Source organism: Chiloscyllium punctatum, chromosome 10 (genome assembly GCF_047496795.1).
Source record: "Chiloscyllium punctatum isolate Juve2018m chromosome 10, sChiPun1.3, whole genome shotgun sequence".
Classification (NCBI taxonomy): Eukaryota; Metazoa; Chordata; class Chondrichthyes; order Orectolobiformes; family Hemiscylliidae; genus Chiloscyllium; species Chiloscyllium punctatum.
The window spans coordinates 100068515-100094594 of NC_092748.1; the positions used below are offsets into that span (position 1 = coordinate 100068515).

Sequence of the window (26080 nt, forward strand, 5' to 3'; positions counted from 1 at the left end):
TGACATATTGGCAAATTTTGCTTGATCACTCCCCTGTAAAGCGTCTTTCATTTTGATCTAATGACACTGAAGGAACAACAATAAAATGGCCATGTGGCAGTATCCTCATGTATCTGCTGCCCTTGCCCTTTTAGATGGTGGTGGTCGTGGGTTTAGAAGATGCTGTATAATGATTTTGTGTGAATTTCTTGTAGATGCTACAAAACTACTAAAGTGGTGGAGGGAATGGATATTTGTAGATGTAGTGCCAAACAAGTGGGCTGAATTGTCCTGGATAGACTCATCAAAGCAAGTGGGGGCTTTCCTTCAGAGTCCTTATTTTTGTCTTGCAAATGGTGGACAAATGTTGTGGAGTCAGGAGTTGAATTATGCACTGCAAGATTTCTAGCTTCTGACTTGCTATTATAGCCATTGTTCTTATATGCCTGACCTTATCAACATTAGCAGGATAGAATGAAAACACTACACGAGAATCTCCTCCTCAGTATCAATCCAATACATCCACTCCTTTGAAATGGATGAGTACAGGCAGGAACAGTGAGATCCTGTAAAATTGCGATGAACACAACTAGAGAATAGGGATGCACAGGACTATCTTACAATACATTCACGTGGTGGAGCATTCAATAACACTATTTGTTCCTCTGGATCCACATAAGCTTTGGACCTTAAGGGAGAAATGAATTGTTGCCCTGAGATTTAACTGTCCAGATTCTTAGGTATCTGCTTCTTAAGAGAAGGTCACTTTTATACAGGTACATCATCAGGTGTCAATTACTAATTGTGAAAAAACTAATTATACATTTTAACAATATCCTAAAATTAAGCCTTGTAAGTTCTGGAAGAGAATGGTTCTCTTACTGACTATGATGGTAGACCCCACCCCTCCTCTGTAAGATGATGGTTTATGCTATGGTTCACCCTTTGGCTGAACACTGCACAGTGCAGCTCAGGACCCCCCCTGGGGCAAGACAGTCTCTGCCAGCTTTGATGCAGAGGATGAGACTGGACTGACAGAGTGCAGGTTTCACTGAAATCTGGCCCATCTTCTCAGCCATCTTGGGTTTTGCATTTCCATTCACTTCCCCCAATGACATCCAACAGATTGTTTCTCAAGGCCACAGACATCAACAACTGTCTCCCAAATGCCATGGACTCCCAGGAGACTGTATTTGAGTGGCCAACTCATCATAGAGAAGGTCTTTGAGTGTACAGCCATCAGCCTTCCAAAGAACATAGCCGAGTCAGCACAACCTTGACTCAGCAACTAATGCATTGTTGCAAGTTCATAACTCGCATGTTTTAGAGCGTAACTTCTGGTTATAGGAATTAATTGATTAAATGCAAGTTGTCAAACCCACCGAAGAAAAAGTTTAAAACCTGGTTGAGAAATTGATAAACAACCCTAATGTAATGCAAATCAAACAAACTGAGGTATAATTAATCTGCATTCATTGTACAAAGTCAGAATTGATAGTGAAAAACTTGAAAAATGAATGGATCAACCTCTAAGCTTGGAAAGGATCCAGAAGATCTGAAAAAAAAACAGCTGTGGGCTCCATTAGCAATATTAATGATTCACATGGGTACAGTGGGAGTGAGTCTCACTGCCATGGAACTCCAACAGAGTTAGAACCACTGAGTTTCCATTCTATCAGGCCTCTGATGCCAAAGTCCTCAAAGAGGGACTGAGATATTTTTCAACCAGGGTGCGCACTCGGAAAGCGCTTGGGAAACAATGGGTTAGGGCTTCAGCATTGTGGCAGGATGTCACGAGCGGTATGTCACCGGAATTGCTGCTGAGGCCCTGAGTTAGATGAAGGGATGGACAGTATGGAAGTTAAATTTGCTGATAACTCAACAATAGGTACGAAAGTGAGTTGTGAAAAGGACATGAGGAGCCTATGAAGAGATATCCATCGATTAAATGAGTGATTGAAGATCTGGAAAATGGAGTACAATGTGGACAAGTGTCCACTTTGACAAAAGGAATAAAAAAGAATTTAAGCTAAATGGTAAGAGATTGTGGAGCACTGAGATTTGGAGAGATCTGGGTGTCCTAGTGCATGAGTCACAGAAGATTAGTTTGCAGGTACAGCAAGTAATCAGGAAAGGTAATAGAATGTTATGGCTTATTGCCAAGGGAACTGAACGCAAGAGTCTAGAGGTAATGCTGTAATTATACAGGGTATTAGTGAGCATGTAAATTGGTTGGAAGCAGTTCAGAGAAGGTTTACCAGATTAATACCTGGAATGAGTAGATTGCTTTTTGAGGAAAGGCTGGTCAGGCTAGGCCTGTATCCTCTGATGATTAGAAGAGTCAGATGTGATTTAATTGAAACATATAAGATCCTCTGGGGACTGAGAAAGTGGATGTTAAAAGCATGTTTCCATTGTGGGAGAATCTAGAACTCTGGGTCCTAATTTAAAAATAAGAGGAACCCATTTAAAACAGAGATGAAGAAACATGTCTTCTCTTCGATGGTTGTGAGACTTCCCTTCCCCAAAACGCAGTGGATGCAGAACCTTTAAATATCTTTAAGGCAGAGGTAGACAGATACTTGAATACCAAGGGATGAAAGATTATCAGGGTATGTAGGAGTGTAGAGTTCAGGTTTAAATCAGATCAGCCATGATCTTTGTTGAATGGTGGAGTACACTCAAAGGGCTGAATGGCCTGCTCTTGCTCCTTGTTTGTATATTTGTTGGTCTTATCAATGCAAGGGGCACACTGAGGATACAAGCTTAGTAAACTTACCATTTGGTGTTCTCAGCTGCATTGGTGTTATTTTACAATGCTGAAAACCTTCACAATAAATCTTTCTGTTTAAAATACCTTCTTTCCGTAAGTTGGCGCAGTTAATGAAACAATGGATTTAAAAAGTAAGAGCAAGGAAAAAATACAAAAAATTACTTCATAAAATGGACAATTCAGTTAGACTAAGGAGGAAAAAACATAAAGTTGTGAAAAGATGAGTGGTAGGTAAGAATATTGGACAGAATATTTTAAAAAATGTAAAGAATAACCAAAAGATTAAGGAGAAGGGAAATCAGAAAACAACAGAAAGGCAGCTATAAATATAAGAATAGATAATAAGAATTTCTGCAGATATTACAAGGAGAACACAAGGAGGTCAAATTGTCCATAGGCTCTAGATATGCTTTCACCAGAGCTCTATATAAATCAAGCATAATCTCGCTATTTTCATACTTATTTCCCCAAGTGAGCTCTAGGGTAATAAAAAGTGAGTCTAGGGAATTAAGAATGTAAATTAAAGAGATGGCAGATGAATTAAAAAAGAGTTTTGCCTCCATCTTCACTATGGATACAAGTAACATCCCAGAAATAGCTATCAATCAGTAAATGAAAGGGAAGAGGAAGTCAATAAAATTATAATCACCAGGCAAGCAGTAAAGAGAAATGGCTAGAGATGTGGCCTGACGAATCTACAGGTTGGAATTCATCATAAGATCTTAAAAGATGTGGCTAATGAATAGCTGATTCTATGGTTTTAGTTTTCCAAAACTTCCCCACATTTGCAGAAGGTTCCATCAGAATACAAAATAGTGAATGTGACTCCTTTATTCAAAAAGGGAGACAGAAAGCAGGAAACTACACATCAATTATTTAACATCTCTCATAGGAAAGACGTTAAAGGCTATTATTAAAGACTTTACAGGAGGGTATTTACAAAAGTTCAAGGTAAATCAGGTTGAACCAACATGGTTTTGTGAAAGCAAAATCATATTTAACCAATATTGGGTTCTTTGAGGAAGTAATATGTGCTTTGGGTAAGGTGGAGCCGGTAGATACACGATATTTAGATTTCAAGAAAGCATTTAGTAAGACATAACATTAAAGGTTATGATTTATATAAATGACATGGACAAAGGAACTGATGACACGGTTGCTAAATTTGCTGATGTCACAAATATAGGTAAATTGGGAAGAGGACAAAAGGTTATGAAAAAGATATAGGAAAGTTAAGTGAATGGGGACAGATCTGGCAAATGGCGAATACTGAGTAAAGATGTGAAACTGTTCATTTTGACAGGAAAAGTAATGAAACATGTTATCTAAATGGTGTGAGTTTGTAGAGATTTGAGATGCAGAGGCATCTGTAAGCCCTGGTATGTGAATGGGGAAAGGTTAGCAGACAAACACATCAAGTAATTAGGAAAGCAAATAGAACATTATAATTTATCGTGAGGGGAATTAAATACAAAAATAGTGAGATTATGCCTGAGTTACATAGAGGTCTGGTCAGGGCATTATCTAGAGTGCCGCGGACAGTTTTACTCTCCTTATGTTCTCCTTATGGGAGCATCTACAACTAAAGGTCACTGTTTGAAAATCAGGAGTTAACCATTTAAAACAGAGGTGAGCTGGAGTTTATTCTCTCAGAAGGGCAGAGAGTCTTTGGAATGCTTTTCCAATAAAAAGTGGTGGAAGCAGAGTTCTTCAATATCTTTTAAGGCAGAGGTGATTAGATCTTTGTTAAGGAAGAGGTGGAAAGGTTATCAGGATTAGGTGGGAACGTGGAGCAAAGGTTACAATCTGATTAGCCTGATTTTATAAAATAGTAGAGCAGGCTTGAAGGATCAGGCAATAGATGCAATAGATCAGGCTCAAAAGTCAAATTGTCTATTCCTGCTCCTTGTTGACATGCTTGTCTGCTTGTCTTTGTACTCCATATAAGTCTCTAGGAACACTGCACCCAGTTTTAGTCTCTTTAGTTATAGAAGGATATAAATGACATCGATGAAGTGCAACATGGGTTCCCCAGACTGTCTCAAGAAGACAGATTGAGGAGACTGGCTCTATATTCTCTAGAATTTGTAATAAGGAAGAGTGACCTAATGGAAACATAGCTCCACAGGGTACATGTAAGACCTGGCCAGGGGATGGGTCTAGAATCAGAGCAGATTTGGAATGCAGATGAGGAAGAATTTCTTCACTTAGAGGCTCATGAACCTTTGGAAACCTCTACTCCAGATGGGATGTGGAGGCTCAGTTATTGAGCATGTTTGAGGCAGAGACAGATCTCTAGATTTTGAAGGGGAAAGAGAAATAACGCAGGAAAATGGTGTTCAGATAGATGATCAGCCAGGATCTAGAATGGCAGAGCAGACTTGAGGGGCTGAATGGCCTACCCTTACTGTTATTATCTAAGCTCTTTCATCTTCTTCCTGCACATCTTTCCCTTTTCTCAACAAATTTCCTTTTCAAAGCATCTAAGCCACTCTGTTCAGCCATTTTCTGTTGTTACATGCTCTACTATTGAACTATGGGAGGCATCACAATCAATCCTATGAATGTTTACTCTTTGCGGGGATCACTAGATCACTGTTTTTGTACTCTTCTTGAACTGAGATGGCCAAGGACATTAACCTTCTCTTTTCCTTCTCTGTGGCTCAGAGGCTTGGACTCAACAGAGACTGGGGATTAAACCATTGATTTGTGCACCAACGCCACATTCATTGATTAGGTCAGCTGCCTGTACCTCTCATTATAACTTTAATAACATACCTAGTGCTTTTGAGAATTTAGAACCTGTGTTTCTGGCAATTTAGATTTGAAATTAAACAACATTCAATCCAAAAGAATAGACTTAACAATTAGGCATTGAGAAAAAAATATATTCCCAGGTAAGGGGGCAGCATGGTGGCTCAGTGGTTAGCGCTGCTGCCTTACAGCACCAGGGTTTAATTACACTCTCGAGTGACTGTGTGGAGTTTGCACATTCTCCCTGTGCCTGCATGGGTTACCTCCAGGTGCACCAGTCTCCTCCCACAATCTTAAAATGTGCAGGTTAGGATTGGCCGTGCCAAATTGCCATAGTATCCAGAGATCCGTAGGTTGGGTGGATTAGGCATGGGAAATGCAAGGTTACAGGGATTAGGGTGGGGCAGTGGGTCTGGGTGGGATGCTCTTCGGAGGGCTAGTGTGGAGCCGATGGGCTGAATGGCCTGCTTCCCCACTGTATGGATTCTATGGTTCTAAAAGCTTAATTGGTACAGAGAAGTGGCATGAAGTGGAATGAATCTCTTTTGAAAAGATGCAATTCAAAGCTCGTTGCAAACAAATGGGCCTTAAAAGTAGCCACTAGCCAAGCTGGAATTGTCGAGTGTGGAATAAAAATATATTGAAGTATTACACAGATGTGACCTTTAATAATTAGCAAGGAATAAACTAATTTTCCTAAAAGGAACATCTTTTGGAAGTATAGCCATCCAACAGCTTGGGGTTTTGCTAGACTCTCTCAAGCTCCCCACCACCACGGTTACCAGATTATTTTCACGGTTTCATCCTGTTCAAGGGCAAACACAACAAACTTGTCCTCTATGTACCTTGCACCTGAACATTAAATGTCAACCACACCAATGCTTTAAAAAGAAAGTATTAAGACTCGCTTTTTAAATTTCATTCACTGAAAGCCAACCAAAAATATGTATCAGTCAAAATGATACAAAGTACACGTGAATTTGTAGTCTTGCATGATCGCAGTCAATGAAAAAAAACTGCCTCCCCAGATTTATTACTGGACTCTTTGATGTACTGATTCACATAGGTTCCAGTATATACCATGTAATTACTTTAAGATAATTCCCAAGGTACTTCACATCAAACAGTTTTCTGTCAAATGTGCTACTCATATGTATGAGTAACTTCTACTGTACGGATGTACCATTTTCTGTTTATTTCCACTGTGCAAAATACTATTAGACACCTGACATGATATGTTTCTGTAGGTAAAGAAAACAGGAGATCTGGGAATGATTCACAGACAGAAACCTCTTCAAGGGATTCAATGTAAACTGCAACAATGCTCTTTAAGTCTCCCTACACCACCCCCCCCCCCCCCCTTCCTCCCCACCCTCCAACCCCCCCACCACCACCACCTCCATAGAACCCTGTGTGTAGAGACAATGGCTTGATGTCATGTTCATGTATCCAATGATTTGTGTAATATATAATATGGACATGGAAAATGTAAGATACACTCTGGATATAATCACTTCTGGCATCTCAGGTACTGAATGCAAGGTGATCTCACTTTTTAAGGATTAACATTGATTACAAGCACTGTTGGACTAAAACTTCAAGGCAAGAAAATGGGAACCAATTTGTTGCCAGTTCATGTGTCTCACACCTCTGCTGTGAATTAGGCCAGGTGCCATCCTGATAAGGACAACAGCACATGGGCAGCTAATATATCTGCCAGAAAGATGTAGATCAGGCAGGTCATTCTATCTACTGTTGTCCAATGCTGATTGAGAGTCAAAGAGTCATACAGCATAGAAACACACCGTTTAATACCAATGGTGCCATTTTGGAGCTTAATATTCCATCAAATGTCGTCTCTTAACCTCTGCTGGATATATGACGTTGTCAAGAATGACCCTACATCAGTACTATTTGAAGATATCACAGGTTTAGTTTAATTTATCATAGGTTGGTTGTTAGTTGATTACTCTGGATGTTGCTATTATGGTTTAGTATTTGGTATTTTACATTGTTCTTTCAAGCTGCAGATGTGTTTTGGGAGATTTGGGGCAGATGCTGAAGGACTTTTTTGCTGACTTTGAAGCTTTTGCACAATCCAGTTGATCGCTGACATAGGACCATGAGCATTTGCTTTGGACTATAGTCTGACTGAGAGAGTTCCTTAGACTACAGCAAGCTGTTGGAAGACAGAGGAAAGGAGTTCACAGTTGCTCAGAGCGTTCAGGAGCATTTCTTTCACCTGGGCTTCAGTGTGCAACAACATGCAAGACATTTGAACTTTAGTATGAAAGCCCTAACTAAAATCTGGTACTTGCTGCAACCTCAGAGAAAGTAAATTACAGGACTGTATGACAAACAGTTACAAAGGTGACTATGGCAATTAATTTCTGTGCATCTGGCTCCTTCAGCTTGGAGCTGCAGATATTTACAGTTTCCTGGCCAACTTTGTATAAAGGAGGTTGCTTTCTCAGTCATGTGCTTATTCACCTTCCTCTCAATGTGTCATTCATCCATGCAATATTCCAAATGGTAGAAAGTTGAAATGACGTTTTTCTCAATTCTTTATTGGATTGTTACCTATTGGTTTAAGTTTTCATTTCTCTACAAGTGGACTCACCATTTTACTCTATCAAACTCGAGCACAATTTTTAATGACGTGGTTTAGGTAAACCCCTCTGCTTTCTCTGACTTTGACTTGCCCTGGAACTTACACACTATGTGTGACTGCAGATGTTGTGCCATGGACTTTTCCAATACTTCACTGAGATGTGCAATGCAGATCAAAAACAGGGCATGCTGTCAACTTGATTGAAAGATCAGGAGAGACGGAACTGAAAGTTGCATATAATAAAGACAGAAAATGTTAGAAAAGCACACTGACTCAGTCAGCTTCTGAAAGGGAAAGATATTTCTATCCTGTGCTTCCTTCTGTGATCCAAACATCTTCTGCTCTTATTTCTTTTCACTGCTTTTAAGTTTCTTCTTCCATTAGATCTTAAGAGTACGGTTGGCAGAAGACCTGGTGACCGATTTGCAATGACTTAAGAGTCATAGAGATGTACAGCAAGGAAACAGACCCTTGTCCATGTTGACCACAGTTCCCAAGCTAGTCTAGTCCCATTTGCCAGCACTTGGCCAATATCCCTCTAAACCCTTCCTATTCATATATCCATCCAGACGCCTTTTAAATAATGCAATTGTACCAGCCTCCACCACTTCCTCTGACAGCTCACTCCATTCACGCACCACCCTCTGCCTTTTATATCTTTCCTCTCTCACCCAAAACCTATGCCCTCTAGTTCTGGACTCCCCCACCTCAGGGAAAAGACTTTGTCTATTTATCCTACCTACGTCCCTCAAGATTTTATAAACCTCTATGAGGTCACCCCTCAGCCTTCACTTTGTGGATATATCTGGGCTGAAGGGCCTGTTTCTGTGCTGTATGACTCTATGACTCCATATCCTGAATAGGGCGGGATGAGGTGGGGTTTGGAGATCTCATTGCTTCCTACTTCCAATCGCTGCATCCCCACAAATACAGTCAGTTCTGATATAACACGATAGTTCCATTCTCGTGACATCTCACGTTGTAAGAAAATCGAGTAATAGCCATGCCACTTAGGACCAGAATTGCGTTATAATCAATACATGTAAGGTCTAAATAAATAATGGTCTAAATTCTTCAATCACATTAAAGCCAATTCACATTGAAGAAACACACCTTATAGCAGAACGACTGCACTGCCTTTGACTGCCTAACATGTTCCACCACTGTAATGCACCACTTTCCCACCCTAATCAGAGCGTATGAGCTGTCCGTTACCTAGGTGAGTGACTTGTGGCCAGCAATCAAGCAGAGATACATTACAAACATGCATTGCACACCTGTGTTTTCCACAGCTTAAAATTACACAGCACCCTTAACATGGCGAAACTGCTGACCACATAAAAAACAAAATATGACATCAAGTCAAACTAAGAGAAATTAGGCCAAATGATAAAAAGTGTTGGTCAAAGAAAGGTTGCTTGTGAGGAGTCTCAGAAAGGAGGGAAGTGAAAGAGAGAGAAACAGAGGGTTGGAGAGAGGGTATCCCAGAGCGTGGGGCCTAGGCAACTGATGGCATGGCCACCAACAGGGAAGCAATTAAAACTAAGAGGGCACCACATTCCAGAATTAGAGAAACACAGATACCTCAGAGGGTCATCAGTCTGGAGAGGATTGCAGAGATGCGGAGGCAGGCACAAGGAGATGCAGATTTTAGAATCAAGATGTTGCTCAAGAGGTTTTAAAGGCAAATTCTCAACCAGAAATGGTAGACATATGCAAGGTTCCCTCCAATAAGATCAGGTTTTTTTCTTAAAGTTCACAGCATTGTTAAAAACAAGTTCTATTATTTGATGTCCGTTAAATACAGGACATTTTGTGAAGGTGCATTTTTCTCTGCTACTTCCTTGACCCTGGGAGCAATCCCACTGCTTCCTCACGTGCAGCTGCAAAGCACACTTCACAACTCCATAAATTATTTATAATCAAACAGAGGCTTCAGTCCCCAGCAGCAAAAAAAATGATGGGTTCATGTCCATTAAAGGACAATTTATACATTTTCACAAGGTGCTTAACTCTGGCTGGCATGCAACTTTTCTGGTTTTACATTACAGCCAAGTGGCTCTTTTGAAAATCTGCATTGTTTGCTGAGCTATAATTAAAATTCCACAAAAGCCTTCAACTTACCATAAAACTTCAACTAGATTTGTAAATGTTCACTAGGGGCAATCTGACAAAAGGGAGATTTGTACAATTCAGAGCGCTTGACCTAAGTGTTGTTTTGGTCAGACTGGCAGCAACGTGTTTCAGAAAGCAACGTTTTTGACAGAATTGGGGGGGGGGCGAAACGGTGGCTCAGTGGTTAGCACTGCTGCCTCACAGCGCCAGAGATCTGGGTTCGATTCCAGCCTCGGGTGATTGTCTGTGTGGAGCATGCACATTCTCCCCGTGTCTGCATGGGTTTCTTCTAGATGCTCAGGTTTCCTCCCACAGTCCAAACAAGCGCTGGTTAGGTGGATTGGCCAGGCCTAAATTGCCTATAGTGCTCCAGAAATGTGCGGACTAGGTGGGCTAGCCATGGGAAATGCAGAGGTAGAGGAGTGGACCTGGGTGGGATACTCTTCAGAGGATCAGTGTGGTCTCGATGGGCCGAATAGCCTGCCTCTACACTTTGTATAATTCAGGGCTGATTAGGGTTTGTATAATTCAGGGCTGATTACTGTAACTCACTTTATAGAAGCAGGTTTGGTTCAGTCACCCAGCAACATGGTGCCGCAACTTGACACAATGTGACTGCTCACCACCTTCCTCCAGGTGAGCTAACAATTTCCTGCAAGGAGCTGGCAAACAGAGAAGCTACCGGATAGTTTGCTCCAGGAATCCAGAGGAACATGGAAGTGCAGGGGCAACAGAGTGCCATTCAGTTCCTTGAACCTCCTCTGCTATTTAAGTAGAGCACTTCTGCTGCTGAGTTCCATCCAAAAACCCACGCAGGGGGTTGTCTTTTCTACTGAAGAAAACTCTATTATTTAAGTTCTCAGCCTTAAAGATGAATCTGCCCCAACATCCACAGCCTTGTGAGAATATTGTTGCAGATTTCTGCTCCTGCGATCACTGACACAGCTCCAGCATCACTCTTCAACAGCTCTGATTTATTGGAGAGGGAAAGTTAACATAGTCCCACTCCCTCCGTAATTCTTTATTGCTTTCTCATGGCAATAACATGGCCAATCAGTCAACTTCCCAACCAGGCGGCACTATTTTCTTTTGTAGTATAAACTGTTGAGATATTTTGAAATTTAGAATTCTTTCATTTGCCAAAAAACTTTGGAAGCTTCCAGCAAGGAGCCAAGAATCCTTCTGCTACTGAAGAGTTCCTTTGATGATTCCCACTCTACCTACTATGGAATTGTAGAGTTAGCTCATCCTTACCCAAGTTGCTTGGAAATTTGTCGCAATTGGCCTTGCTGCTCAGAGTTAGGAAACGTCAACAACATGTATGACTTGCATTTATATAGAACCTTTGACAAAATTAAACTTAACCAGGAATTCTATGCATAATTACAATGAATCTGACTTTTTAAAAAATCAACATTCTGAGCTATCAGGTGAACTCAGGCTTGACCCCATGCACTTCCACACCACCCTCCAAGCAAACAAGCCTCCTGACCCTCACTTCCCAAACCAAACTTGAGGAATAGCAAGAATAACACAGAAATAACTAAGATTGTCCTAACAGCAGTGTCATCCACCAGTTTAAGTGATGCTTTCAGGTAAAATAAAGGTGGCTAGAAAGAAAAATCCAGCAGAAAAACCTTACAGACTACGCAGCAAAACCTCCTTTCTGACTTCCTCAAAACTTTGGTGGTAAAATGGAAATCGGGCCCAAGTCACATGACCAACATTCCTTCTGTGGTGTCAACCTGGCAGCCGGTTGTTATTGTCATCCTTTGGTCTGGAGAACTATGAGGAGAACCAACTTTGAAAAAAAACAGAACATTTAAATGTCGGATTAATTCTTCAGATGACTTCAAAGTCTTTCCTATCTATTGTAAAGGTGCACCACAGGCAGGAGAACTAAAGCAAACACTGCCTTTTTATTCAGAGAATGGACACCTTCCTCCCTGAGTATTTGTTTCATATAAAAAGATCTATGGTCAGCTTTTCAGACAAAAAAAAATAAAACTGCAGCATTAAAGAAGTTATTACATTTGCAACAGTAATGGTTTACCATGGCAGGCTCCAATCTGCATGAGGGATAGTACCTAGAGGGCAAGTTGAATATTGCTGGGTTTCCACAGGACCCACTGGAGAGTGACCCTGAGCCCAGCTGAGCTTCATCTCTCAAATGCAAAGCAATGTGCACCTCGTGCTATCAATCTACTTGTGAATCCAGCTCGAGAAAGATAGATGCGATGGGTTGGGGAACTCCAGTTAATCAAGTGAATGCAAAATAGTCTGGAATGGGTGTACTTAATCTTTGGGCTACACAGTTCCTGAGCTTTCGGAGTTAACATTGGGTTTTTCTCTGCTGAAGTAATGAACATTTTTTACTAATCATTTCTAACTATTTGATAACATAGCTATCCCTGCCTAACTCGCATTTTATTCCTTTGTCTCCTGCCGAGACACAGGATTCCTCCCCTCCTGGTTTCGGGTGGCATTGTAGTGGTAATGTCATCAGATTAGCAATTCAGAAACCCAAGGTTAATGCTCTGGGGACATGGGCTGGAATCCCACAATAGCACATGATGAAATTTGAATGCAATAAAATTCTGGAAATAAAAAGAAGGCTGGCAACCAGATAACTACTGTCAATTGTCATAAAAAGAAACCATCTGGTTCATTCATGTCCTTCAGAGAAGGAGAACTGTTGTCCTTGCCTGATGTGGCCTGCTTAGGACTCTAGGCCCACAGTACTGTGATTAACTCTTAACTGCCCTTGGGGCAATTAGGTGTGGGAAATAAATGCTGGCCCCAGCCACATCCTGTGAATGGATATTTAAAAAAAGGTGTTCGGGCAGGAAGCTATGCTGTGGTGTCGCAATACCAACCAACACCAGGGATGTGGAGGGATGGGTAGCATCCTTGTTGCCTACTGAACATACGTAGGCCACCAATTTGACCGATAAAATGACCCAAAAGATAGAACATTACACAGCATTTTGTCAGCATGGTGACGTCCACAGAGCACAGGGAGGGGCGTGGAACAGCATCCCCACTAGAGGGCTTTAACTCCCCCTCTGCCAGCTCAATCTGCTTCGCCCACATAAAAGAAAACTACTCAATGCTCATCTTTACAAGAGGGCCTCCAATTGGAGCCTCCCCTCCCCTCCATATTCTCCTCATTGCCTCAGCTGAAGCCACCTATCTCAAAGGTCCATGGTGGCACCACCTCTGAATAGAAGGCCTATCCACCTGCTGTCCTGTTTGATCCATCTCCTTGTACAATTCCCAGAGCAAGTCATGCCTCCCGCTCACATTAGCCATCCAATTGACAATCACCCAGATCAAGCAAGATCTCAGACTAACTTTAGCATCCCAACCATTTCTCCAGCAGTGTTAATAGTCACTCAGGACTTTGACTATGTATCTAATGGTCCAACTTCTCCTGAGCAACTATTTTATTAATTTCATGAGAACCATTTGAAGTCAGAGATTTAAACGAAGGCTTTGGGAAGATTCCAGGCATGGAGGAATTGTCGGACGAAATGCTCAATTTCCCCAGCCATTCCTATCTACACTGAAATAATGACAGTGTGACCACTGGAAAATCCAGCATTGGTTTTAATTAACTTCCGAACTAACAGTACCTTATTCAAGGGCAATAACTGTTAGTTCAGCCAACAAAGCACACATCCCATGAAAGATTTTTTTTAAATGGCAAGTTGTGAGCTGTTATTTGTGTCCATTCCAGATTTGAAATCCCTGACATATTAATGAGGAATATAATGAGTTACTTAGCATACAATTATACAATTATATAAGTCTGCTACTCTGTAGGAAAATAAATTCCTTTACGTTTGGTTGAATCTGCTGAACCTACCATCTATTTCTAGGTTTCAAAGCTTAAACCACTTGCTTGCAAATACACCATATGTAAGTTTTAGCTTATTACATACTTGAATCATGCCCTCTCTTAATCTGTTTATCTCCAAAGAAAACACTTAAGTTCTGTAAGCTTTACTTGCTGGCTTAAAGCTTTAAATAGCACATTGATCCTCATCACCCTATCCTTGACCCTTTCTTTGCCAGACTCTGACAACAGCAGGACGCAACACTCCAAGTGTAGCCCTTCAAGAAATCATCAAACGGTATACCACACAGCTCAACAATGAGCTGCAGCCATAGTACTGAAACAGTTTCTTGAATAACAACTTCATACCCTGTAAAGGTGGAACATTTACCCACTCATTTCCTCACTGTCCAAGACCTTAAATACGCCTTCTGGGTGAAGCATTTCAATTGTACTTCTTTCAATCTAGTCTAAGGTCTTCCTTTTTCTTTGCCCATAGAAATGATCCCTACCTTGCAGGTCCTTGCCATTCCAACACACCACCTTGCTCGCATGCTAGCATCTCCGCACTGGGATAGCTGCAGTGCTCCAACGAAGCACCAGCATAACTTGAGGAGTAATATCCCATTTTCTGCTTTGGCACTTTACAGCTTCTAGGACTCAATATTGAATTCCACAACATCAAAGCCTGATCACGTGATGTCCATCCTCCATTTAGTCCTCCATTAGTCATGGAAAAAGAAGGATTGCAGGGAATAAGGTTTGGGGAAGGATGGATCTGGGTGGGATGCTCTTCGGAGGGTCAGTGCGGACTCAATGGACCGAATGGCCTGCTTCCACAATGTTGGGATATTTTGATTTTTCTTGAATTATTTCAACCGAAAATGTGTTGCTGGAAAAGCGCAGGAATCCTGAAGAAGGGCTCATGCCCAAAACGTCGATTCTCCTGCTCCTTGGATGCTGCCTGACCTGCTGTGCTTTTCCAGCAACACATTTTCAGCTCTGATCTCCAGCATCTGCAGTCCTCACTTTCTCCTTGCATTATTTCAACCCTACATTGAGCATCTTTTAAATTTGATTTCATTTCATTATTCCCACGTATAGTTTGATATAAAGAATGCTGTATAGAGCTGCCACTCTCTGGTGCCATCTTAAAACACAGAAAAATAAAGGTAAACACATAATATAAAGGCAGAAAAATAAAGATTATTTGTATATTGCTCACTTTGCTCTCAGTAGCCAGCACCTATTTTCAGAGTCTAGATTAGAGTGGTGCTGGAAAAGCACAGCAGGTAAGGCAGCATCTGAGGAGCAGGAGAATCGACGTTTCAGGCAAAAGCCCTTCATCAGGAATTTCTGATGAAGGTCTTTTGCCCGAAACATCAATTATCCTGCTCCTCGGATGTTGCCTGACCTGCTGTGCTTTTCCAGCACCACTCTAATCTAGACTCTGAATTCCAGCATCTGCAGTCCTCACTTTTGCCAAGCACCTATTTTCACCCTTTCACACCTTAATGTAAAACCATTTTGTACCTTTCCATCTTTTTTCTTTTCTATGACTCTTTTTCGCAACAGTTCACAACCCCTTTGTCTTTTGCACTGGGTCTCCACACCATCTGAACCTCTCACTCCATCTCTGCTTCAGTCAAGACTATTTTTTTAAAAAATCACCATTTTCCAACCCCTTTCAGTTCTGAAGAAGAGTAATCCTGGACTCAAAACATTAACTCTTTCTCGATCCACAAATGCTGACAGACCTGCTGAATTTCTCCAGCCATTTCTGTGCTTGTTTCAGTTTCCAGCATCTGCAGTGTTTTGATGTGATATGATGGGAAAAAAAAACAATCATTTCTGTCCTTGTGAAAAAAGCAGCATCGAAATTAATCATGACTATTACTTTTGATGAAGAGTCATCTAGACTCGAAAACATTTGCATGCTCTCTCTCCATGGATGCTGCCTGAAACGCTGCGATTTCCAGCATTTTTCTTTTCAGTACAGATTGCAGCCTCTGCAGTAATTTCCTCCTACTAGGCCTATTACATCGATCGTTCAACAGGACAGATCCCCCTAATATTGTAAAAATTAGCACAGCCTTTGGACTTTTTAACCTCCCTGACCTCTGAAGGAAAAACTGAAATCCAGTGCCAAGTGTGGGAGGAAAAGTGTCCATTTTCCATCAGCATCACTAAGCTAATTTCATTTCAAACTATTCACTCACAATTGTTGCTTGGAAAGGCTAACAATAATAGGCAACTCATATTGCACCAAATTAATTACAATCAGCAAAAGTATGCACTTAAGTGGATTTCAGATCTCACATCATTGCCAAACATTTGAAATATTGAAATAAAGTGTTCTGAGAGGTCCTTGAAACTTAACTCATTCAGGAACAATGATTAATTTGAACAGAGTGACTGCACGAGATCTAGACAAGAGTTTGCTTTTAAACACCCAGACTTCACTGTGTTCCTACGTCTGGATAGGCTGGAGGCTGAATCCGAGGGAACGTCTGAGCACAATTTGAAAGTACTTTTCATGAAAATAAATATCACTGAGGAAGAAAAAGCAATGGTAATACTCATCCAGTAACAATTTCAGAATGAGTTTTCCATTAGGGAGGAAAGTTCACCCCTCATATTAACAAAGATGCTGCTATCAGAATCCATCTCAATATCTCACAATTTTTGTCTCTCCTCTCCCAAAGGCAATGACTTTTGTTCATGTATTTGATGGAGCTCAGCAGCTTCAAGTACATATGGCCATTTTTCCAAGTATTATCAATGGAGACTGTTTGGTCCTTGGCACTTGAGCAATGACAACGCTGTATGAATCTATGACCATCACATGTCCCCTTAGCCTATATTGTTTTCACTTCATAATTATTCCAGTGCCTCAAATACAGTCAGTGATTGAATTTGGTATAACCACTTGTGATAATGCAAGCTATGTTCTAACACCGTGTACCCGGAAAATGGTATCTCCAGTTTTTCCATTTAGGCTTTGAGTACCACTCCTAAACCTGTCTACATAATCCTGAGTTCAGATATGAGCTTAATTTATTTCAGCAGATAGACTAAAATCTAGTCCCAACATTAATTGATGGGTTTACCCACCACACCATAATGTTTTTACTGGTATCTATGTCAATAATTTGCCCAATTACCAACAATTTATTTGCAGGTTCTGATGACCGGTTATTAAAATATTTCCTGCCACTGACATAAATCAATAGTGTAGTTCGGAGATCAGTTTTAATCACAGCTATCAGAAGTCTCCTTTTTTAAGGGCAACTGCATTTTTATGCATTTTCCTTAAATAATCATTTACCGCTGCTATTTTTGATTAGAAAGAACTGTTGGTGATGTTATCTAAGGAGCATTAATAATGCCTCAAACAAATTTTAAAGGAGTCATTAACCCTTTGATAACAGTGACAAAAAGAACTTGGTACGAGAATATTAGCATTACTAGCATTAGTATTAACAGTAATATCGTCAAAACTTTGACACTTAGAACGCATGAAAGTGGGGAGGTCATTTACAAATTTCATACACAATGATTTTGAAACTTACAGAGTTATTGCCATTATCCTCAAAATGCTTGCTCACTGAAACTTCAAACACTTGACCAGGTTCATCCCCTCAGTTTAGGTCTAGCACTGCCACATCTTTAGTTGTGCTATCTATATATTGGCACAAAAAGCTCTCCTAGACGCACTTTAAAAATTCCACACTGTGTAATCCTTTCACACTAAGACGATCCCGGTTAATATTAGCAAAGTTGAAGTCCCACACAATTATAACCCAGTTTCTTTCATACTTTGCTGTGATTTGCTGCTCCTCTATTATCCTCTAACTGTCGGGATAATCCCAGCAAAGTAATCATCCCTTTGTTTACATTTCTAAGCTCTACCCCGATGATCTTATTTGAAAAGTCTTCCAAGACATCCTCCCTCATCACTGCAGTGATGATTTCCTTTATCAAAAATCAATAACACTAACCGCCACCTCTCTTACCTTCCCCCATAGTGCCGGAAACTTCTATATCCTGGAATGTTGAGCTGCCAGTCCTGTCTTTCCTTCAGCCATATCTCAGTGATTTTAATAATATCAAATTCCCATCTGATGAATAATTTAAGTTTATCTGCCTTGTCAAACTCCTTGCATTAAAACAAACACAATTTAGCTTTCTGGATCTACAATGCACCTTATCGTGCCCATGTCTTCTCTGCCTGCTGGACAGTCCTATCATTCCTTCTATATCTGTTTGGAACTTGCCCCAGACTTTTCATCTACTCTGTGCTTCAACCCCTACCAAATTAATTAAAAACTTCCCCAAAAACACGATCAAGCCTTCCAGCTTCTTCATTTTTTTTTTCCACAAAAGCCCCACTCTCTCTGATGCACTTCAGAACTGGTTCAATTCTGTTGTGTATGTGCTGACCACTCAAACACTAGCAGCTAGAAACAGTCATGATTCTGGCTGTCTCTCTAATTTACACATAAGGCAGACATTGTAGGGTTACCAAAAATGTAACTGATGAACTACACCTCATGTACACTGAATGTGAAGTGCACTTTTAAATGCTGATTGAAAAGTATGTGAAAAGAGTAGAACAAACCAGACCATAGCACCAGAGAATAATGTCCAAATTGAATTTATTTCATTGCCATCTGAGGTAGAACATCGACTTGATCCCAAACTGTCCCTGAAAGGAAACCCGAGAGAAAACAGTCCAGTGGAAATGAGAAAGAAGCCAAAAGTTTTTACTGGGGTTCAATCTTGACTTGGAAACATAAGTGAGTGGAATGGGAGCTACCTCAGCATGACAATGTTCCTCTTGCATATCCAATGAAAAGTAAAAAGGTAACAGTGAAGTTGCCCTAGTCCGAGTGGACCACAGGCTCTAGAGATGACTGATGGTGGTTTAACCTGAGGGTCACCCTGGTGACAAGGGGTGAGATTCAGAAGGCAGGTTCTTTATGATAACTTCTGATGATAAAGGAACAGAAGATGTGCTCATAGAGTCGTAGAGATGTAAAGCACAGAAACAGACCTTTCAATCCAACTTGTCCATGCTGACCAGATATCTTAAATTAATTTTGTTCCATTTGCCAGCATTTGGCCCATACTCCTCTAAGCCCTTCTTATTTATATACCCATCCAGATGCCTTTTACATGCTGTAATTGTACCAGCCTCTACCACTTCCTCTGACAGCTCATTCCATACACGCACCACCCTCTGCATGAAAAAGTTGCCCCTTACATCCCTTTTATATCTTTCCCCTCTCACCCTAAACCTATGCCCTCTAGTTTTGGACTCTCCTACCCTGGGGAAAAGACCTTCCCTATTTATCCTATTCCCCTCATGATTTTATAAACCTCTATAAGGTCACCCCTCAGCCTCTGATGCTTCAAGGAAGAAATCCCCAGCCTATTTAGCCTCTCCCTAAAGCTCAAACCCTCCAACCTTGGCAACATCCTTGTAAATATCTTCTGAACCCTTTGAACATCCATCCCATAGAAAGGAGACCAGAATTGCACACAGTATTCCAAAAATGTCCTAATCAATGTCCTGTACAGCCGCAACATGACCTCCCAACTCCTAGTTTCAGTTCTCTGACCAATAAAGGAGAGCTTTCTTTACTAGTTTATCTACCTGCGCCTCCACTTTCAAGGAACTATGAACCTGCATTTCAGGGTTCCTTTGTTCATTAATACTTCCCAGGACCTTACCATGACGTTTATTAGATTACTCTACATCACAAACCAGCTATCCAGCCAATAAAGTCCCTAATGGAAATGTAGACATATGGTAACTGTCAGGCTAAAATTTCACTGCCCAAAACTTGAATAAAAGCACTAACCCATCTGTTCACAACCTTATGAAGATGAAGAATTTGACACAAATATATTGACCAATGTGCTAGAAATAACACCGAAGGGAACTTCAATCCCCTTCCCCCACCAGCTATGTCAGAACCATTATTCTCTGCATCAACTAAGATTATAACATGTGGTATGATAAAAGGCCAAGTGATCAGTCAAAGTTCTTGTACTGACTATGTGCAAACACATGTTAACTCTATGAGCTTCATTCCAATCTGGATCCAAACCTTGCTGTTAAGACATTAATACAGCTATCAAATACTACACCACTTGAATTGACCATGACAGGAACAAAGAACATGATTCAAATCAGATCACATCATATCCCACTACCAAGAAAGTCAATGAGAAATTATCACTATTAAAATTAAATCTTGTTACCTTTGGTCCCTCCCTACAATTTGTCTGAGTTAATGAATTTCAGCAACAACAATAAATGTTACTGCTTCTTAAACCTAATTACCAGAGTTATACAGAGTAGTTGTTATGCCAATCATTTTGGAGACAAAATCCCAGAAAGAGTTGCCAACTTTCCAAGCTTCCCCTGGAGCTTTCAAGAAATGAAGATTGATCTCCCAGACACTGCTGCAAGCAACTTGGAAGAAAAATCATTCCAGAAATTCAAACTCTTCTTAATTTATTTCAACAGTTGCCATTTAGAACAACATTGAGATAGGGGAATGAACAGCTTTAATGGTGGAGTAGTGGAGAGTGAGGTGGGGTGATGTATCATATGATTGATGAAACCTCCATGCTCCACCCCTGTTAAAAGTCAAGGCTTGTGCCTTGCATGAACTCAGATTGGTCCACAGCTAACTAAGTTATTTTCAAATGGACGAGAATGACTCGAGCAATGTAGGAAATGCTGCAGCTAATCTGATTCCAGCAAATTGTAAAACAATGTTAATTGAAGAATAGGCCTTGTTCAGGAACAGCTTCCTTTTTTACAAGAATGTTGTGGGATCACTTACAGCCACCTTAAAAGACACTCAGGACCCCAGTTTAACATCTCATTTGATCGTACAGCACTGGAGGATGTGGCGAGAATTTTGTATTCTGATGCAGGAGTTGAACTCACAACCTTCTAGCTCAGAGTTACCAAATGAGCAACAGCTGCCACCATAACGCAAATGGTAAAAGGAGATAAGCCTTCAAGAAACAGCTGCAGCATTTCAAACACTTAAGTTCATTTTGTTTCATGACAATGTATTTTCTCCTACTGCCTAAGTTGAATAAAATTCAAAGACAGTTAGGCAGTTTACTAATGAGTTTTACTGATTAGATTGACCAACCTCAATATGCCACTTGTGTTTCAAAATTCAAACAAACATAACTAATTATTCTTCAGAATGAAGATCTTAGGAGAGTTTGGCTACGTGTTTCAAATCAAATCATAATGCCTTTTTCCCTCCAGAGTTGTGGTTGTTTTTCATCACTTTTAACACATTGTAAGAATTATGTCCAAGAAAGGGTTAAGCAAAGTAATACGTCTGAGTTCATTAGACCTATACGGTTTCCTTTGATCAGAGCGAAAGAGACCCACACAGCTAACGCACAATAAATTATCACGGTGTGATAAATGATTCTATTAGCAAAACAGATTGTTAAGCTCTGATATAACAGATAGGTGGGAGCAGAAGACCATTCATTCTCCCTACGGCACTTTCCCAGTTGTAAATAGGTTATTTTATGTGTAAATAACACATTAAAACTGAACAATATGTGTGTCCTTTGATAGTGAGCAAATTGGTGCAAATAAATTACATTGGACAAGGAAGTGAACTAACCCAGATATTACAGCAGCTGTTTGGTGAAGTTGTGCTAAAATGACTGAAAGGAGCTGTTGGTGCTATAGCTCTCATTCTGCCTGCGCTGTCCCAGTAACACGCTAATAGTAAATTATACCATGACATAAAGGTAATAAGGTTGTATTTTAAAAATATTTGAGAGCTCTTTCAGAAAAGGGCTGAAGCAAAAAGTCATCATGCATATTTTATTCAAAAAAGGGTCAAGATATTTATGCATCAACAATTGAACATTTCTGCTTGCCCTGACTATATTTTTGAAGAGTTGATTGAAATATTAAATCATTTGGAATTTAAAAGGGCTGAGAACATTCAAATGAGATTTTCCAAGATCAGTGCACCTGAAAATGCTGCATGACAATGTCATCAACTGCAAGTCTATCCATAAAGGGGTATTCCAAGTCTTGTGATGTTTATATCAGAAAATGTGGCCCCACCTGACAGAAAGTAGCTGAGCAGGAAGGTAGGCTATAATACGCAGGAAGGTAAGACCAGTTAGTAGAAGTATTTGAAAAATATCTGTTCCTCTTTGGCCTGCCATAGCCACCTTGCCAAAGAAAGTGCCACTCCCTATTCAGACAGCAAGTACCCAGCCAATTATTACAATGTTGGTCACCTTCTTGGATTTCTCATTGTTGCTCGCTCAGAAACTCCCATGGGCTGACAAAGACCAGCAGTCAAAAAGAGTGGTGCTGGAAAAGCACAGCAGGTCAGGCAGCATCCGAGGAGCAGAAGTCGACATTTCGGGCATAAACCCTTCATCAGGAATAGCTTATGTTGAAGGACTTATGCCCGAAACACAGACTCTCCCACTCCTTGGACACTCCTTTGACTCTGATCTCTAGCATCTGCAGTCCTCACTGCTTCCTGACAAACACCAGCAGCCTTTCAGATTGGTGATATCTTGATAGAGGAAGGAAACTTCTCCATTTTATTTCTGATACTGTGCCAATGCACGACAAGTAGAAGAGGCCACTCACAATGAAGAGACAGTATTTACTGTCTTCTATAATAGTAACAGCCACTGATTTGGCAAATGGACCATGAAAAGAATCCCTATATGTCACAATTGATGAGGAAGGAAAGACTACCTCAATACCATGAATTGGCATCACTTTAAACAAAAATATATTATGCCTGACACCAGAATTTCCTCTAAGTTTTTTGACACTGCACTGCCATCATTTCACCAGCAAGTTAGGTGAAAACCCCATTTAGTGCAGAGTTTTTGCAGAAATACAAGACCAGATATACAGTCACTGAAGTATACAGCATGGAAACAAGCCCTTCAGCCTATCTCGTCCATGCCGACCAGGTTTCCTGATTGTATCTTCAGTCGACTCCCTGGAACCCCACCCCACTCATGTCTTTTGAAAGGCTCCTCAAAACTCTGACCTAGACATTGACTGCCTCTCCGAACATCTGATGTGGATTGCTGCCAGTCTTTGTTCTATAATCTGCCTGGGAGGCAGGCCGGGATGTTTCACCAGGTTGATGGGTCCTATATAACTGTAGGCTGTTGTTGCAAGTGCCAAATCTCAGTCATGTACAAGCGTACAAATCAGGAGTTCTTGCTCTGTGTTGTAAATTCTCTTTTAGAAAGAGCGGCATTAATGCAATGCTCTATCATGTCCCCCAGAAAACATCTCCAATTGTGGTGCTGTAGCATGAGGCGCTCTATTAAGTAGTCAAGCACAGCAGTCATTGCACATGCTGTGCTAGGGATACAGTAAAGAAAGCATGTGCACTTTTAATAACCTACCAACTTCACTTGCTAAACTCTTACATACAGGAGGACCACTGCAGTTCCTAGACCCCAGTCTAATGATCAATCAAGGTCTAGTCATTACTTCGATGGGTGAGGCTGGCAGGCTCTTCATTAGAACATCAAAACCGAAAGAAAAGTAGTAAAAAAAAGGATTGAAATTTCCACTTCAAAGATGCCCTTCAATCAGCACCTGCATCACATTCTGGTAGATAGTGTGCAGTTTCTTGGGTTAGGATATATTTTTAATGCTGGCTAGCCATTTGAGGAAGTCATTACTATGTTTTACATGGTGGTCAGCTGATTGGTTACTGAATTCTGAAGGACTGAGTCTTTAAACTTTATTACACTAGACTTTTATCATGTTTCCACTGACATCTTCAAACATGTTAAAAATAATAAGCGGGGATCAAAAAAAGCATAAACCCACAAGACTTACCAGTTGCTTTCTTTTCAATGTACTTGCCCGAGATAATCCCAATTTTCTGCATTTTAAAGAAATCAGATACCAATTCTTTTTTAATGAGAAAGGTAACAGCAAAGTGATGTCTGCTGTGGTTGTTTGCATTTGGCATCCGCAGTCAGCCACTGACTTAGTGGACTGACTGAAATGGCTCAGTAGCTGAAGGTCCTAGTCCCTGTCAGAAGACAGAGTTACATTTCAAAATAGCTAAAGCCATGATAAAGCTTAAATATTATATATGTGCAGTCAGAGGGAATTGCTTTTTCCTTCACCAAATGCAAGTTATTTGAGGTAAGTGCTCTTTAAAGCTAAGGCCAATCCTGGGTTATGCAGATTTAATGCAGCAGGTTAAGTTTTATGAAGATTGGAGTTGATTAAGTCTGCTCAAATCAAGATAAAATTTGATAAAATGAATGGATATATTATGCGAGTGCAGGGATTGTCCACCCTGACTTTGTGGATTCAGCATATCTCTTGTGATACAGTGATAGTGTCCCTACCTCTAGGTTCATGTCTCACCTCCTCCAGACGTGTGTGATAACATGTTTGCACAGGTTAATTTAAATAAAACTGTCCCACCCATTCAACCTATGTGAAATACTTAGCCTTAATGCCGAGAAACAAATAGAAAAGGTCATGAACATTTGCCCAATATAAAGATAAGCCTGGCACATTCAAAGAAAGAGATTCATGTGCTAAGACTAAAAGTATACTGAGCACTTTCTGAATAAAGTTACCAATCCATCTGTTAACAACCTTATGAAAATAAAAGAAATAACATTAATATATCAATCAATTGTTGAGTACAGAAGAGTCCCTTCAGCCCATTGAGTCTGCGCCAACAAAACTACTTAAAACCTCCACCTGTCCTATTTTCCAGCACTTGGCCCATTGCGTTAAATGTCAAGGCATTTCAAGTGCTCATCCAAGTATTTTTTAAAAGTTGTGAGGTTTCCTCGACTACCCTCCCGGGCAGTGCACTCCAGATTCCAACCACCCTTTTGTGTCAAAACATTTTTCCTCCAGGCCCACCTAAATCTCCTGCCTTTCACCTTCAAATCATGTCCCCACTTTACCTACTTTTCTAATCAACCTATTCAGAGATGTTACTACATACCTCTGGAGCAGGTGGGCCTTGGACCTAAGCCTCCTGGTCGAGAGGAAGGGACACTACCAATGTGATGCATGAGGGAAATACCCCCTTTTGTTGACCCTTTAATGGGAACAGCTGTTTTTTTTATCCACCCTGCTCATACCCCTCTGGATGGTGCCCAAAGGAAAGGGAAAACGTGCTGCCAAATACTAAGAACCTCCAAAATCTCCCTTCACGTGTTCACAGACATGGCAATTCTTGCGTGACACAAACTGCTTGCTGGATTGACCCACTAAAATACAATGATTCATTCCATCGCTGGAAAAGATCTGGTTCTGAACAAACAACATTCGCAGCAGATTATTGTGCCTTTTCTATTGGCTTTAACCAATTTTATAGCAAAACCATGAATGAAACACACTTAAAATTGACTCAATTCTATAGAAACGGTAATACATAAATGACTAAACATTTAACAAAATAACCAAAGCAGAGCTCAAAATTATGTCACAATGTATGGAATTCAGGAATCGTACACATGAACGTAACTGGTCAACACTAGGATTTCACAAGCCACATTTTGGATTAGTGGTGCTGGAAGAGCACAGCAGTTCAGGCAGCATCCGAGGAGCAGCAAAATCGACGTTTCGGGCAAAAGCCCTTCATCAGGAAGGATGCTGCTCCTCGGATGCTGCCTGAACTGCTGTGCTCTTCCAGCACCACTAATCCAAAATCTGGTTTCCAGCATCTGCAGTCATTGTTTTTACCTTTCACAAGCCACAATCAGTTATCTTCATCCCATTGCTCGAACCTAACTCTTGTGATAAAATCACAGGAATCAACTGCCTCCAACAGAATGCTTTCAATCAGCTCCTGCATAAACTGGAGGCATAGCAAAAAAACAAAACTGGAAACAAAATGATGAATGCCAGGGTTTACTTTTTGAATGCTGAGAATTGCACGGAATTTCCAGCACAGGAAAAGGCCATTTGGTG

The 26080-nt window shown here is 40.6% G+C and overlaps 1 protein-coding gene across 4 annotated transcripts in view; it reads right to left on the reverse strand.

Moving 5' to 3' along the window:
* gli2a (GLI family zinc finger 2a) overlaps positions 1–26080 on the reverse strand; it is a 400256-nt gene that overhangs the window by 269231 nt on the left and 104945 nt on the right. The window contains exon 1 of one of the 4 annotated variants that reach the window (XM_072579872.1): positions 17643–17661. The exons of the other annotated variants lie outside the window; for them this stretch is intronic. The gene's annotated coding sequence lies outside the window, so the exon portion shown is untranslated. Of the gene's footprint in view, positions 1–17642; positions 17662–26080 lie in introns of those variants that run through there. 4 annotated transcript variants of the gene reach the window in all.